Source organism: Bos indicus, chromosome 3 (genome assembly GCF_029378745.1).
Source record: "Bos indicus isolate NIAB-ARS_2022 breed Sahiwal x Tharparkar chromosome 3, NIAB-ARS_B.indTharparkar_mat_pri_1.0, whole genome shotgun sequence".
Classification (NCBI taxonomy): Eukaryota; Metazoa; Chordata; class Mammalia; order Artiodactyla; family Bovidae; genus Bos; species Bos indicus.
This window is the reverse complement of record NC_091762.1, coordinates 50472144-50486832: the sequence shown is the minus strand read 5'-3', so window position 1 is coordinate 50486832 and position 14689 is coordinate 50472144. Positions and strand designations below refer to the sequence as shown.

General features: G+C 36.3%; 1 non-coding gene across 1 annotated transcript; it reads right to left on the bottom strand.

The window, feature by feature from the left end:
• Positions 1-294: 294 nt before the first annotated feature.
• On the bottom strand, positions 295-429 carry LOC139182377 (small nucleolar RNA SNORA16B/SNORA16A family). Its single transcript, XR_011566042.1, has one exon. It is a non-coding gene; the product is annotated as a small nucleolar RNA SNORA16B/SNORA16A family (small nucleolar RNA).
• Between the last annotated feature and the right edge of the window lie 14260 nt (positions 430-14689).

The window sequence follows — 14689 nt, the reverse complement described above, 5'->3', positions numbered from 1 at the left end:
TCAGAACCAAGGTTTTTGACTCGCCTTTGGGCTGATGCCTTAAGCTTTTCAGGGCAAAGACCCAAAGCATGGCCACAATCTGCACCACTTGCCCCTGGATTTCCCCAGCACAGGTATCTAACCCACCCACATCTGCATTTGCATACTGGTTCTTGGCCTCTGCAAGCCACTTCTCAAAAGCCTTATTCTTGCATGTAAGACCCCATCAATGGAATATTTCTGGTGGCCTCTGAAAACGTTGTCAGTTTTAATAAAGGTCTCTGGTTGTACCTGAGAAATGGCAAGTACAATGGGAACTGTCTTTTCCTGAAATGTTGCAGATCAGTTACAGCAAACAGAACGGCGACCGTCAAGGAAAACTGTCACTTTGGGCTCCTTTTTGACCGCAGCAGCTATATGGAAGCAGCTGCAGCTTCGATAAGGGCCATAACATACACATTTTAAAAAAATTGATCTGCCTTATTTTTTAAATTAATTTTTGAATCTCAATGGCTGAAATAGAACTTTCCGATTCGTATAGAAGTCTAATAGCTGGTAGGGAGATAGGTGCTTAGATACTCAACATCTAACTGAAAGAGGGAGGAAGAGAGCAGCTTGCAGATCATGCATTGGTAACTGTTACAGACCAGACTGGGAAGCAACATAAATCGCTTCCATTCACATTCTGTTGTCCAGAATTCAGTTTACATGGCCACGTCTAACTTCAAGAGGTGCTTTGTGCCTATGAAGGAGAGTAGGTAGGTAGGTTGGGTAAACAGCTAATCAGTCTTTTGATATAATGGTGGATATCAAATTATTAAACTATTCAGTTTCATTTTTTGCATATGTAAAAGAGAAGAGTCACAGTCTGTTTTTAAAGGCAGTATTTAAAATGCCATGGAAAATGTCTTTTACAACTATTTTAACTTATGATGAAAAATTTTATATTTCCTTCAAAAGGAGCAAGAACCAGTAGCAATAAGAACTGCCAACACCCAACTTCATTTCTAAGTACTGTTCTCTGGATCCTTGTATATGTATGGCTGAGTCCCTTCACTGTTCACCAGAAATTATCACAATATTGTTAATTGCCTATACCTCTATACAAAATGTTTTTGGAATTAAATAAGCAAATACCATTCTCTAACACACATTCTCTACTAAAATGAATCAGGACTCCTAGGAGAAATGGCTGATTCTTGATTTGGGGCAGGGAAACACAAGATGAGCTTACAGCATCTTGTAGTACCAGGAAGTCTGAAAGTGCTAAAAAATTAATAATAATTGAGCATGTCAAAGAGACACAAGCATCAAACTGAAGGAACTCTCAATGGCCAAAGCTGGAACAATTTGAGCAACAAAATAATGTGGTATTAGGTTATAACCCAAAGTATAAAGCACATGTCCACAAGGCCATGGTGGTATAGATAAATGATTGAAATAAATGGGGGAGAAAACGTTCCTTACAGAAGAATTCCACATAAGTTATATAGATATTGCCCCCTCCTAAAGTGGACCTTAGTAACCACCTCTCTTGCTTTGGAACTAAGGTGGACTTAGTGACTGATTTCTAAAGAACAGAGTGTAGAATGGGAAAAATGGTAACTTCACAGTGGAGAAACCTGCAGGTACCATCTTAACCAAGTGACTAAGGTTAACATTACTGGTGGTGTCATGTAGATATCATGTATACCCTAATATGGTATAATAAGAAAGGGGTTTCAATTCTGTGGCATTCTTCCCCAAAACCCATAATCCTAGTTTAATCATGAGAAATATCTCAGACAAGTATAAGTTGAGAGACATTCTGCAGAAATATCTGACCCCAGAATTGCCAAGGTCATTAAAAACAAGGAACATCTGAAAAACTCACAGACTAGAGAAGACCAAGAGGAAATGGCAGCTAAATGCAATGTGGTATTCTAGATAGGATGATGGAATAGAAAAATGTTGTTTAAAAAAGCTAATGAAATCTGAATAAAACATGTAGTACAGTTAATAGTCATGTCCCAGTGTTGGATTCTTCGTTTTGACAAATGAGCCCAATGATGTAATATTAAGGGAAACTGCAACTGAGTATAAGAGGACTCTCTACTGTCCTTGCACTTTTCTTGAAATCTAAAATAGCATCAAACAACTGTTTAGTCTTCAAGATTTGTTTGGAAAGCATCTCCTCGTTCTCTCCACCAATCTTAATCTATTATGTCGTGAACTTGTCCACTCTGAACAATGTCCGCTTGTCCACTCATGAACTTTGCACTCCCACAGTCAAAAGACCAACCTTAAACATGACTTCCCCAAACCTTCTATATATCCTGTCTTTGCCCCCCCTCCTCTGAAATGCACTTAAAACTTGATCTTGGAAATGGTGATTTTTTTTTTTCTTTTAACCACAGTATGTAATAACCTCTGCTTTGCTTTCTCCATAGGTTCTTTTGATAGCTCTTCAGTAGGAGCCATTGTTTTAAAAGAGCAAACGTTAAAGACATCTCTTGTGGAAATTGTATGAATCAGAAATTAGATGATATCATAAATTTCTTAATAATTTTCTTTGGTGTGGTAGGGAGGTTATGTATATAAATATCCTTTCTCCTAGAACATGCTTGCTGAATTATTTAGGGGTAAAATGTCTATTTAGCAGTAAACTCTTTAGGGGTAGAGTGTCATGGCACCTGCAATTTATTTTTAAGTGGTTTAGGAAAAAAATACACAAAAAGTATGACAAAGTGTTGACAAATATTAAGTCTATTCTAGGGAGAAGGTAATGGAGGGTGTTCAAGTTTTTTTTCATTTTTCTATACATGTGGAATTTTTCCTGGTAAAATGTTAATAAAAATGATAAATACATATAAATTTCAAATTAAAGGCCATGTAGATCTGTTTAATAGTTGTCTTCAGATTAAACAACACAATAGTTATGACAGTGGCAATTGCATGCCGTTTGAATGGTAGGTAGTTCCACTATACATATTAAAATAATACTGGGATGCACATGTCTGGAATACAGAAAACCCAATCTTGGTTGAGCTGGTACAGTAATGGAAAGAATGCTAGGCTGGGAGTAGGGAGCATAGAGTTTTCTAATCTTGGGTCTGTTCCTATTTAGTAATGAGACCTTGAAGAAATCACTTATCTTTTCTTGATCCTAGTTTCCCTAGTATGAAAAGAGAGAATTAGGTAAGTGCACAGTATTGGATGTTCTAGCCAGAGTCATTAGGCAAGAAGAAGTAAAAAGCATCCAAATTGGAAAGGAAGAAGTAAAATGATCTCTTTTGAAGATGATATGATCTATAGGTAGAAATCCCAAAAGATTCCCCAAAAAAATACTGTTAGAACTAGTAAATTCAGCAAAGTAGCAGGATATAAGGGCTTTCCAGATGGTACAGTGGTAAAGCATCTGCCTGCCAATGCAGGAGATGCAAGAGACATGGGTTTGATCCCTATAGATTTGTAGTGTTGTCTGAAGTCTGTTAGGGTTGTATCTTCAGCTTTGTTCTTTTTTCTCAGGATTACTTTGGCAATTCTGGGTCCTTTATGATTCCATGTAAATTTTAGGATTGGCACTCTTGTAAAAAAAAAACAAAAACAAAACACTTGACCACATTCGTGAGGGCTTATTTCTTGATTCTCTGTTCCATTGGTCTATATGTATGTCTTTATGCTGTTACTACGCTGTTTTGATTATTGTAGCTTTGTAATAAGCTTGAAAATCAGAAAATATGAGTCATCCATTTTTGTTCTTCTTTTTCAAGATTGTTTTGGCTATTTTGGTCCCCTTGTCATTCCATATGAATTTTAGGAGAGGTTTTCTGTTTCTGCAAAAATGTCGTTGAGATTTTGGTAGGGATTGCATTGAATCTGTAGATCACTTTGGGTGGTATTGACAGCTTAACAACATTAAGTCTTCCAGTCCATTAAAAAGGGATGTGTTTTCATTTATGTATATCATCTTTAAATTCTTTCAGCAATGATTTATAGTTTCCATTATACAAGTCTTTAAACTCCTTGCTAAGTTAATTTGTATTTTGTTCTCACTGATGCTATTGTAAATGAAACAGTTTCCTTAATTTTCTCTTCAGATTGTTGTTAGTATACAGAAATTTACCTGATTTTTGTATATTAACTTTATATCCCACCGTGTGCATGCTCAGTCACTCAGTCATGTGTGATTCTTTATGACCCCATGGACTGTAGCCCACCAGACTCCTCTGTCCATGGAATTTTCCAGGCAAGAATACTGGAGCAGGTGGCCATTTCCTACTCCAGGATCTTCCTGACTCAAGGATAAAACCCCCATCTTCTGGGGCTCCTGCACTAGCAAGAAGATTCTTCACCACTAACGCCACCTGGGAAGCCCCAGTAGAAGATCACTCAGCCATAAAAAGAATGCAAGAATGAAATAATGCCATCTGAAGCAACATGGATGGACCTAGATGTTATCATAGTAAGTGAAGTAAGTCAGACAAAGACAAATATCATATGCCATCACTTATATGTGGAATCTAAAAAAGATACAAATGAACTTATTTACAGAATAGAAACAGATTCACAGACATAGAAAACAAATTTATGGTTACCAAAGGGGAAACAAGGGGAGGGATAAGTTAGGAGTTTGGGATTAACAGATACAAATGACTGTATCTAAAATAAACAATGAGGTCCTACTGTATGGCACGGGAATTATATTCAATATCTTATAATAAACTTTAATGGAAAAGAATCTGAAGAGAATATATATATATGTTTATATATATATCTCCACTAAAAAACGGGTAAAAGACTTGAATAGACATTTCTCCAAAGAAGATATTCAGTTCAGTTCAGTCACTCAGTCATGTCCAACTCTTTGTGACCTCATGGACTGCAGCACACCAGGCTTCCCTGTCCATCACCAACTCCCAGAGTTTACCCAAACTCATATCCATTGAGTCGGTGATGCCATCCAACCATCTCATCCTCTGTTGTCCCCTTCTCCTCCCACCTTCAGTTTTTCCCAGCATCAGGGTCTTTTCCAACTAGTCGGTTCTTCGCATCAGGTGGCCAAAGTATTGGAGTTTCAGCTTCAGCATCAGTCCTTCCAATGAATATTCAGGACTGATTTCCTTTAGGATTGACTGGTTTGATCTCTTTGCAGTCCAAGGGACTCTCAAGAGTCTTCTCCAATACCACAGTTCAAAAGCATCAATTCTTCGGCACTCGGCTTTCTTTATAGTCCAACTCTCACATTCATACATGACTACTGGAAAAACCATAGCTTTAACTAGACAGACGTTTGTTGGCAAAGTAATGTCTCTGCTTTTTAATATGCTGTCTAGCTTGGTCATAGCTTTTCTTCCAAGGAGCATGCATCTTTTAATTTCATGGCTTCAGTCACCATCTGCAGTGATTTTGGAGCCCAAGAAAATAAAGTCTCTCACTGTTTCATTGTTTCCCCATCTGTTTGCCGTGAAGTGATGGGACCGGATGCCATGATCTTCATTTTCTGAATGTTGAGTTTTAAGCCAACTTTTTCACTCTCCTCTTTCACTTTCATCAAGAGGCTCTTTAGTTCTTTGCTTTCTGCCATAAGTGTGGGTGTCATCTGCATACCTGAGGTTATCGATATTACTCCCAGCAACTTTGTTTCCAGCTTGTGTTTCATAAAGGCCAATAAGCACATGAAAAGACATTTAACATCAAGAATCATAATGGAAATGCAAATCAAAACTACACTGAGATACCACTTCATACCGTTAGACTGGCAATCATCACAAAAACAAAATAGCAAGGAGAGGATGTGGAGGAATTAGAATATTTGATCACTGTTGATGGCTTGTAAAATGGTCCAACTGCTGTGGAAAACAGTTATAGTGGTTCCTTAGGAAACTAAACATAGAATTAACATATGATCCAGCAATTCCACTTCTGGATATATACCTAAAATAACTAAAAGCAGGGGTCATGATTAGCTATTTGTATACCCACAGTCATAGCAGTATTTTTCACAATAGCTAAAATATAGGTGCAGTCCAAGTGCCAATCTACAGATAAAGGGAAAGGTAAAATATGGTGTATATATATATACAATGCAATATTCAGCTTCCTTCGTACCGTCAGGACATTATGCTAAGTGAAATAAGCCCATCACAAAAAGACAAATACTATATAATCCCACTTACATAAGTTACTTGGAGTAATGAAAATCGTAGAGACAGAAAGCAGATTGAAACGGGAGTTGTTTAATGGATACAGAATTTCAGTCTTTCAGGATAGAAAGAGTTATAGAAACGGATTGTCTTGGTTTCACAACATTATCAACGTATTTTTGACAATTCCTCATTTTCTCAATGTATTTAATACTACTTAACTGTACACTTAAAATCGTTAAGATGGTAAATTTTTTAGGTTTATTTTACCAGAATAAAAAAAAAAAAAAAACAGAAAAGAAAATTGTCCACAGGGAAACTCCGAACTAACAGAATATTTTCACGTATTGACTCTACCTATCTTATTTAGGGTGAGAGGAGGTAGTTCTTTCTCCCAAGATGGGTAAAAGATTGACTTGTGTAACTAAATTATGGGTCCAGGGAGACAAAACCTCAACTCAGTAACCAATATAAATGTTTTAATTATTATTCTTCCTGTTTGTCTTCTTTAAAGTCATCCCGTAGATAAAACAAAAATGCTTACTTCCCCGCACCGCCCCCCCTCCCAGATGTAACAAAAAAACTTCTGGGTCAGGAATGTTTTGACTACATGCTTGCTTTATACATTACAATTCTATTTGTTATATGTGTGCTTTAATACACAGTGAAGCTGAATATTCTGATAGTTTCATGCTCAGTTTTCTATTCTGGTTTTATATTTTTGGCTTCTCTTTGTTACCTTAGGGTTTTTCCTTATATACAAGTCCCTCAACACATTTCAGTTTATCTGACCTTTGAGGAAGAGTTTTTACACATACTCAGTTTCTACCCGATTGGAATTGTTAGCTTGGATGAAAACAAAACAAAAACAAAACTGAGGGGGACTTTTGCTTCATGCCAGGATGTGGTAAAGAGACTGAATTCACACTGTCATGTTAAACAAACAAAAATAGACAAAATGTATGAGAAAAAAGGTGTATCCTTTTTATGCTGTAACAGACTACCGCAAACTTTGTGGCTTAAAGTAACGCCAACTTATTTTGCATTTCTGACAGTCAGAGTCTGAAATGGATCTCACTGGGCTGAAACTGAAGTGTTTGCAGGAAGATTTAGGGAAGAATCTGTTTCCTTGATTTTTCTAGATTGTGAGCCTGGAAAAGTGGCTTATGCGTTCATTAATATAGCTCCCTTCCATCTTCAGACGGCTCTGCTGCTGTCTTTACATCTCCTTCTCTGACTCTTAACCCTCCTGCATCTTATTTCACTTATAAGGATGCTTGTTATGACCTTGTTAAATCAATATTTCCTAATCATAGCAGAAGGTGTGCTGTGGTGAGCCACAGTTCAGCAACAGGCTACCAGAGAAGTTGAAATAGATTTATTACTTCTCTAGAAAGTACACGACACCCCTTGAGAAGCTACACGTTGAAGTCAAAGTGAAGGTGGGGAAGGAAGGCTATAGGGCCCGGGGCACATGCCTTGGTTTTAGGATCTGTGGGTGGAATGCTTTGGGCTTTCTGGCTTAGAACAGAGTGGTCAATTCAAACCAAAAGAAGCTGAGTTCTCGTAATTTTTTCAGAGGTCTTATCTAAAGGGCATTCGAGACGGCCATGAGAGGTGGGGGAGAGGTTGGGGAAACTCATATCAAGGACTCACATTTGTTTGTGACTCTGCAGGGTCTTAAACTGATATTAGCCCCCCTCATGCAAGTGCAGGCCCTGGATAACAGCCTGCAGCAGATATATTACATAGAGAAGAAGAAAGATGGAAAAACCTAAGAGATTTCTTGTTGGAAATTATACAAAGTAGAATGTGGTGAAGTACTATATGTGAAACACTAAAAGAAAAAAAAATCCTGTCAACCTCACCTTCTAAACTCATTGAAAATATCTTTCAAAAAGGAAGGCAAGATACTTTGCTATATATACAAAGCTGAAAGAATTTAATGCCTGCAAAATTGTGCTGCAAGAAATACTAAAATAAATCCCCCAAGGAGAAGGAGACCGATAACAAGATGAAAACCTAAAACTACATAAAGGAATGAAGAGCACTGGAAATGGTGAAAATGTGGGTAAATATAAAATATTCTTTTCTTCCTATTTAAGATATTAAAAAATATATAATTGGCTGGCCAGTCTCAAGAGACTACTTATTATATGAGTCTATTTATCTGAAATGGCCAGAAGAGGTATGTCTGGAGAGACAGAAAGTAGATTAGTGGTTGTCAGGCACTGGTTGGGGGAGGGCAGGGGATAGGGAGAAAATGGAGAGTGACTGCTAATGGGTATGGGGTTTCTTTTTAGGGTGATGAAAATGTTCTAAAGTTGACAGTGATAAAAATTGCACAACTCTATAAATATACTAAAGACCACATATATTGTGTTGCTGCCTGATATTTGCTGTACTAAGTGGGCTGTAGTATGTAAGAACTCTAAAGTATGGCCAAGAGAAAGAGTAAAAATTATATAGGGTGTTAACTTCTTACACAAAGAAATGGAAAATTCTGTTATATGTCAGACAACACTCCTAAATGAATGTCATATTTACCTCATGTCCTGATATATACATATACTAATACTACACTTAATATTTACATCAAATGCAAACGTTTATCTAATATTTGCTGATGATAAATTGTACAGAAGAGCAGCCCTGCAAATTGTAGCCAAGACCAACGTTCTTTTGCTCCCTGATTGTTCGCTTCTGTGTAGTGCAGCATTCTTGCCATTAGGTGGCAGTCGAAATCAAGACAATGATTAAACTGTTCCCTTGTGGCTCAGCTGGTAAAGAATCCGCCTGCAACGCGGGAGACCTGGGTTCGATCCCTGGGTTGGGAACATCCCCTGGAGAAGGGAAAGGCTACCCACTCCAGTATTCTGGCCTGGAGAATTCCATGGACTATACAGTTCATGGGATCATAAAGAGTCTGACACGACTGATTGACTTTCACTTTCACCTTAACGTGTACTGCTGCTGCTGCTGCTGTTGCTAAGTCGCTTCAGTCGTGTCCGACTCTGTGCGACCCCATAGACTGCAGCCCACCAGGCTCCCCCATCCCTGGGATTCTCCAGGCAAGAACACTGGAGTGGGTTGCCATTTCCTTCTCCAATGATTTATAATTTATATTATTCAGTGGACATGTTTCTGAGAAGTCTTGTGAAAATTGTAAGATTCTAAATAATCCAACGTTTTTTTAAACCAGAGTTATTTGACAAGGCAAATCAGCACCCATAAGAGATAAGTTCTTTTTTTTTAAAGAAAGAAGCTTTCTAAAAACTGAAGTATCATATACACAAAATGCACAAAGTTAAGTGCTGCCAATTGGAAGTATCACTATAAAGTGAAAACACTTATATAAGCATCACCCAGATAAAGTGAAAGAACACTACCAGCATCTCAGAGGACCCCCTTGAGTTCCCTCCCAATCATTACCCTCTTCTCTCCAGAGTTAAACATTATCTAGACCTCTAACATTATATTTAGTTTTTCTTGCTTTGAGAAAATATACAAATGTAACTGTGTATTATATATTCTTTGTGTCTGGCTTCTTTCATTCAATATTTTTGTTACTTGTTGATGTATTTCATTCTTTTTTTTGGTAATTTATTTTATTATATTAATGTACTTCTATTTATCCATTCCATTACTGAAGGAAATTTGGGTTGTTTCTGGTTAGCTATTAGAAATAATTGCTGCTATGTACATACTTGTAGATGCCTTTTGTTGCACATATGAATGAATTATTTTGAGTAGATATCTAGAAGTAGAATTATTGGGTCATATAGCATGTGATAGTCCATTGTTCCACATTTTTACCAACATTTGGTATTATCAACCTTTTGAATTTTAACCATTCTGATATACATGTAGCAATCTTTCATTGCGGGGTTTAATATCCATGTCTCTGGTGTCTAGTAATATTAAACACTTTTTAATGTATTTATAGACTATTTGAATATTTTCTTAAGTGAAGTGCTGATTCAGGTATTTTGCCATTTTTTTATTGTGTGGTCTATTTTATTGTTTTATAGTTCCTTACATAGTCTAGATATGAGTCTTTTGTTGGGCATATATATTGCTAATATATTCCTTCATTCTAGGCTTTTCATTGTCTTAGAAGAACTTTTTGATAAATTTTAATGTAATTTATCATTTTTTTCCTTTATGGTTAGTGCTTTTTGTATCCTATTTAAAAAATTTCCACCTATACTGTCATGAAGATGATCTATGGTATGTTCTAGAAGTTTCATTGTATTAATTTTCACAGATCAAAAGTCTACCTGGAATTGGATTTTGTGTATATCATATGAAGTAGGGGTAAGATTTATTTTTTTTTCCATGTGGTTATTTAGGTGATGCAGCACCATTTGTGAAAGAGGCTGTAGCTTTTCTACTCTGCAGTGCTAACTTGGATGTTTTATGTTCAGATTTTTTAAAGCTGTATCAAATTTATGTAAAATAATGTTCATCTTTTACAAAGTTCATCATTTGGTAGAGCTTTCTGGGGGAAAATGTCATGAAAATCCTTTAATATGTAGACAGTTGTACAACTTTGACAAAACCTGAGCACATTTGATTATAACACGGTATAGTTTCATCATTATCCAAAATGTATTGCATTTTCTGGGGAGTTTAAAACTCTCCTTTCTTGGGGGAATTTAAAGTAAAGGATAAACAATTTTCTTGAAGTGAAGCAGATTATATAGACTTAGAGATGAACCTGTTGACACTTTAAAATCAATTAATCAACCTCAAAGCTTGCATTAAACTTTCTTGTTAACTGATCTGATACAAATCTTCGAAGATTTTAGTTACCATGCAGTTGGGGAAGTATGAACAGATTCAACCGTTAGAAAACAAACATAATAATGTAAATAATATATATTAAAAATAATATAAAATCAAATGTTTTCACTCCTACCTCTTCATAGTAGGCTTGGTAAAGAATGAAGAAAACAAACCATGAATTCTGTCCCCAGATGTTTAAAAAACAAGACTGTGTCGTTTTAAACAAGAGGTATTATATTCTAAAATTATTTCTGTACTTTATATCTTTTATTCTTTTTTTTAAATTTTATTTTATTTTTAAACTTTACAGTATTGTATTGGTTTTGCCAAATATCGAAATGAATCCGCCACAGGTATACATGTGTTCCCCATCCTGAACCCTCCTCGCTTCTCCCTCCCCATACCATCCCTCTGGGTTGTCCCAGTGCACCAGCCCCAAGCATCCAGTATTGTGCACCGAACCTGGACTGGCGACTCATTCCATATATGATATTATATGTATTTCAATGCCATTCTCCCAAATCATCCCACCCTCTCCCTCTCCCACAGAGTCCAAAAGACTGTCATTATACAGAGTGAAGTAAGCCAGAAAGAAAAACACCAATACAGTATACTAACACATATATATGGAATTTAGAAAGATGGTAATAATAACTCTGTATACGAGACAGCAAAAGAGACACAGATGTATAGAACAGTCTTTTGGACTCTTTTATTCTTTAATGTAGATTAACTCATTTACTATTTCTTGAAATTTATGATTATAAATTTTCATAGATGGCCTTATCTGGCTGTCTTTCTATTTAAGCCTTGCCAAATCATCTCTTGTACTTAAATATATTAAAATATATATCTGCAAATATACTTCCTTAGAAAAGCAGCAATGGAAAAGATAACATGTTTAGATTAGAAATTTGGGAGTCATAGTTGAATTGACTTTCTCTACACTTAAAAATAATCAACCTTAAGGTTGCTTCATTTTTTTGTTTGTTTGTTTGTTTTCTTCATGGTTAATAAGCACTTAACTCACCTCTGCTGAACTTTTGCCAGGAATGTGGAAGTCATTGTTGCTTTCATGGTCTTTCTGAATTCTTTTGATTAATTTTTAAACACTTTCTTTTAATCTGGATTTCTGAACAGGTTTTAAAATGGTAACAAACTGATGTCATTTTCACATGCCATTTAAAAAAACTTTCAAGTTTGAGGGAATTTATTTATTTTTTAAAAATCTACAAACATTTCTGTGAATTTCACAAATTTAAAATAATTAGCTCTTACCAGTTCTTTTCCTGTACAGAAAAGAAAAGTTATTATTTCATAAATAACTTTCACTTTAAGATTTCTTTTAAATGATATTTTAATTCCAGTTTATTGATAATTTGAAAGCAAACTAAGAATGAGATAACAGGTATTTGACATAAAATAATCTAAAAATCAATGCTGGAAATATGACTTACCTATATCTACAGGCAACTTTAAAGCTTATTCTTTAAATAATGATGGATTCTCGTTTAATTTAATCCATTATTTAACTTAATCTTATTATTTAATCCATTATTATCTGGAACCTTTCATATCCATTTATTAATGTTAATTGAGTACCTATTCTGTGCCGAGAATAAATCTGTCCTCAAAGAAGACAGATACGTTAGAACACTGAGTTGTAATCTGCTTAGAGGACAGTAAGAACATACAAAGAAGCATCAAGTTCAACGTCAGGAGAGTAAAAGAAGAGGGCAAGGGAGATTCACAGAAGACTTCTCAGGGTCATCACACTTGAGATTTTGCACTTTAGATCTTGTAAGAGTTAACCAGATGGAGAGGGACACACGCACAGAGCCTTGATAGGGTACCCAGGCAGTTGTGCAACTACCCACAGCTGGGATGGCTGGAGTTTAGGAACAAGGGCCAAGGAAAGAAGGAGATGGGCAGAGGGGTAGTTAGAGGCCATATATATCATGCAGTTTCTTGAATATTATCATTCTAGAGAAAGTACAAAATTCACAGTTCTGTAAATTTTTTTTTCTTAAAAATGTGAACTTAAGGGTTTTAGTGTGACTATCCTTCCTGTGTCTTTAACCAACAAAATATTTAGGATCCATCATGGGAAAATGTGGATCACTATCTTCCAAAGAATAAAGGAAATGCTACCCATAATGACCTCAGAAAATTAAATATGAAAGCTGAAGGAGAATTTGTAAGAATGCCCAGGTCTACCGTCAATAGAAGAATACCAGACACTATTTTCTAAGGCACAGGTTCATAATAAGGTCCAGAGTTGTTTTTGTAAATGAGTCAAATGCATTGCATACATTGTGGTACAGTCATGTAATTTATGGCATTCCTTTCCACTGGGCATAGTGGACCAGAAATAGAACGCTAAGAAAAGGGAATAAAAATTATTTTTTTTCCTCAGCATTTGTGTTTGCTAATTTTGCTGAAATGGAGAGAGAGCAGGGGTAAAGAAGAGACACCATTTTTTAAGGCTGGTTTCAGAAGAATGACCCAAGTAGTGCTCCAGCACACTCACCTGGGGGCAGTTTTCTCTTTGCAGATTTAATCCTGAAAACTGAAGTTGTTCCTTCAATATTAAAGAACATCTGCTGTGTAGTGGGTAGGAGGTTGTCAAAGGTTGAGAAATAACCAAAGGAAAACCCAGGAATCACTGAAGTAGTAATGAGTAAAAGGTTATTGTGCACATACCAAAAAGAACAGCCTGCAAACTGGGAGCGCTCAAACCAAAACATGGAATGAGGCTCAGGGGTATGTTATCATAAAGTAGCTTACATAGTGAGAAAACAGGACCATTTACTCTTCACAGTGGTTGGTTATCATATTAATTTTCAGTGGTTACATCATATCAACCTTGGATAACAGTACAAATTCTGTTTATGATTTCCAGAGTAAGCAGGGAAAAGACTAATAGAGTTTTGCCAAGAAAATGCACTGGTCATAACAAACACCCTCTTCCAACAACACAAGAGAAGACTCTATACATGGACATCACCAGATGGTCAACACCGAAATCAGATTGATTATATTCTTTGCAGCCAAAGATGGAGAAGCTCTGTACAGTCAGCAAAAACAAGACCAGGAGCTGACTGTGTCTCAGATCATGAACTCCTTATTGCCAAATTCAGACTTAAATTGAAGAAAGTAGGGAAAACCACTAGACCATTCAGGTATGACCTAAATCAAATCCCTTATGATTATACAGTGGAAGTGAGAAATAGATTTAAGGGCCAAGGCCTGATGAACTATGGAATGAGGTTCGTGACATTGTACAGGAGATAGGTATCAAGACCATCCCCATGGAAAAGAAATGCAAAAAAGCAAAATGGCTGTCTGGGGAGGCCTTACAAATAGCTGTGAAAAGAAGAGAAGCAAAAAGCAAAGGAGAAAAGGAAAGATATAAACATCTGAATGCAGAGTTCCAAAGAATAGCAAGAAGAGGTAAGAAAGCCTTCTTCAGAGATCAATGCAAAGAAATAGAGGAAAACAACAGAATGGGAAAGACTAGAGAGCTCTTCAAGAAAATCAGAGATACCAAAGGAACATTTTATGCAAAGACGGGCTCGATAAAGGACAGAAATGGTATGGACCTAACAGAAGCAGAAGATATTAAGAAGAGATGGTGAGAATACACAGAAGAACTGTACAAAAAAGATCTTCACGATCCAGATAATCACGATGGTGTGATCACTGACCTAGAGCCAGACATCCTGAAATGTGAAGTCAAGTGGGCCTTAGAAAGCATCACTATGAACAAAGCTAGTGGAGATGATGGAATTCCAGTA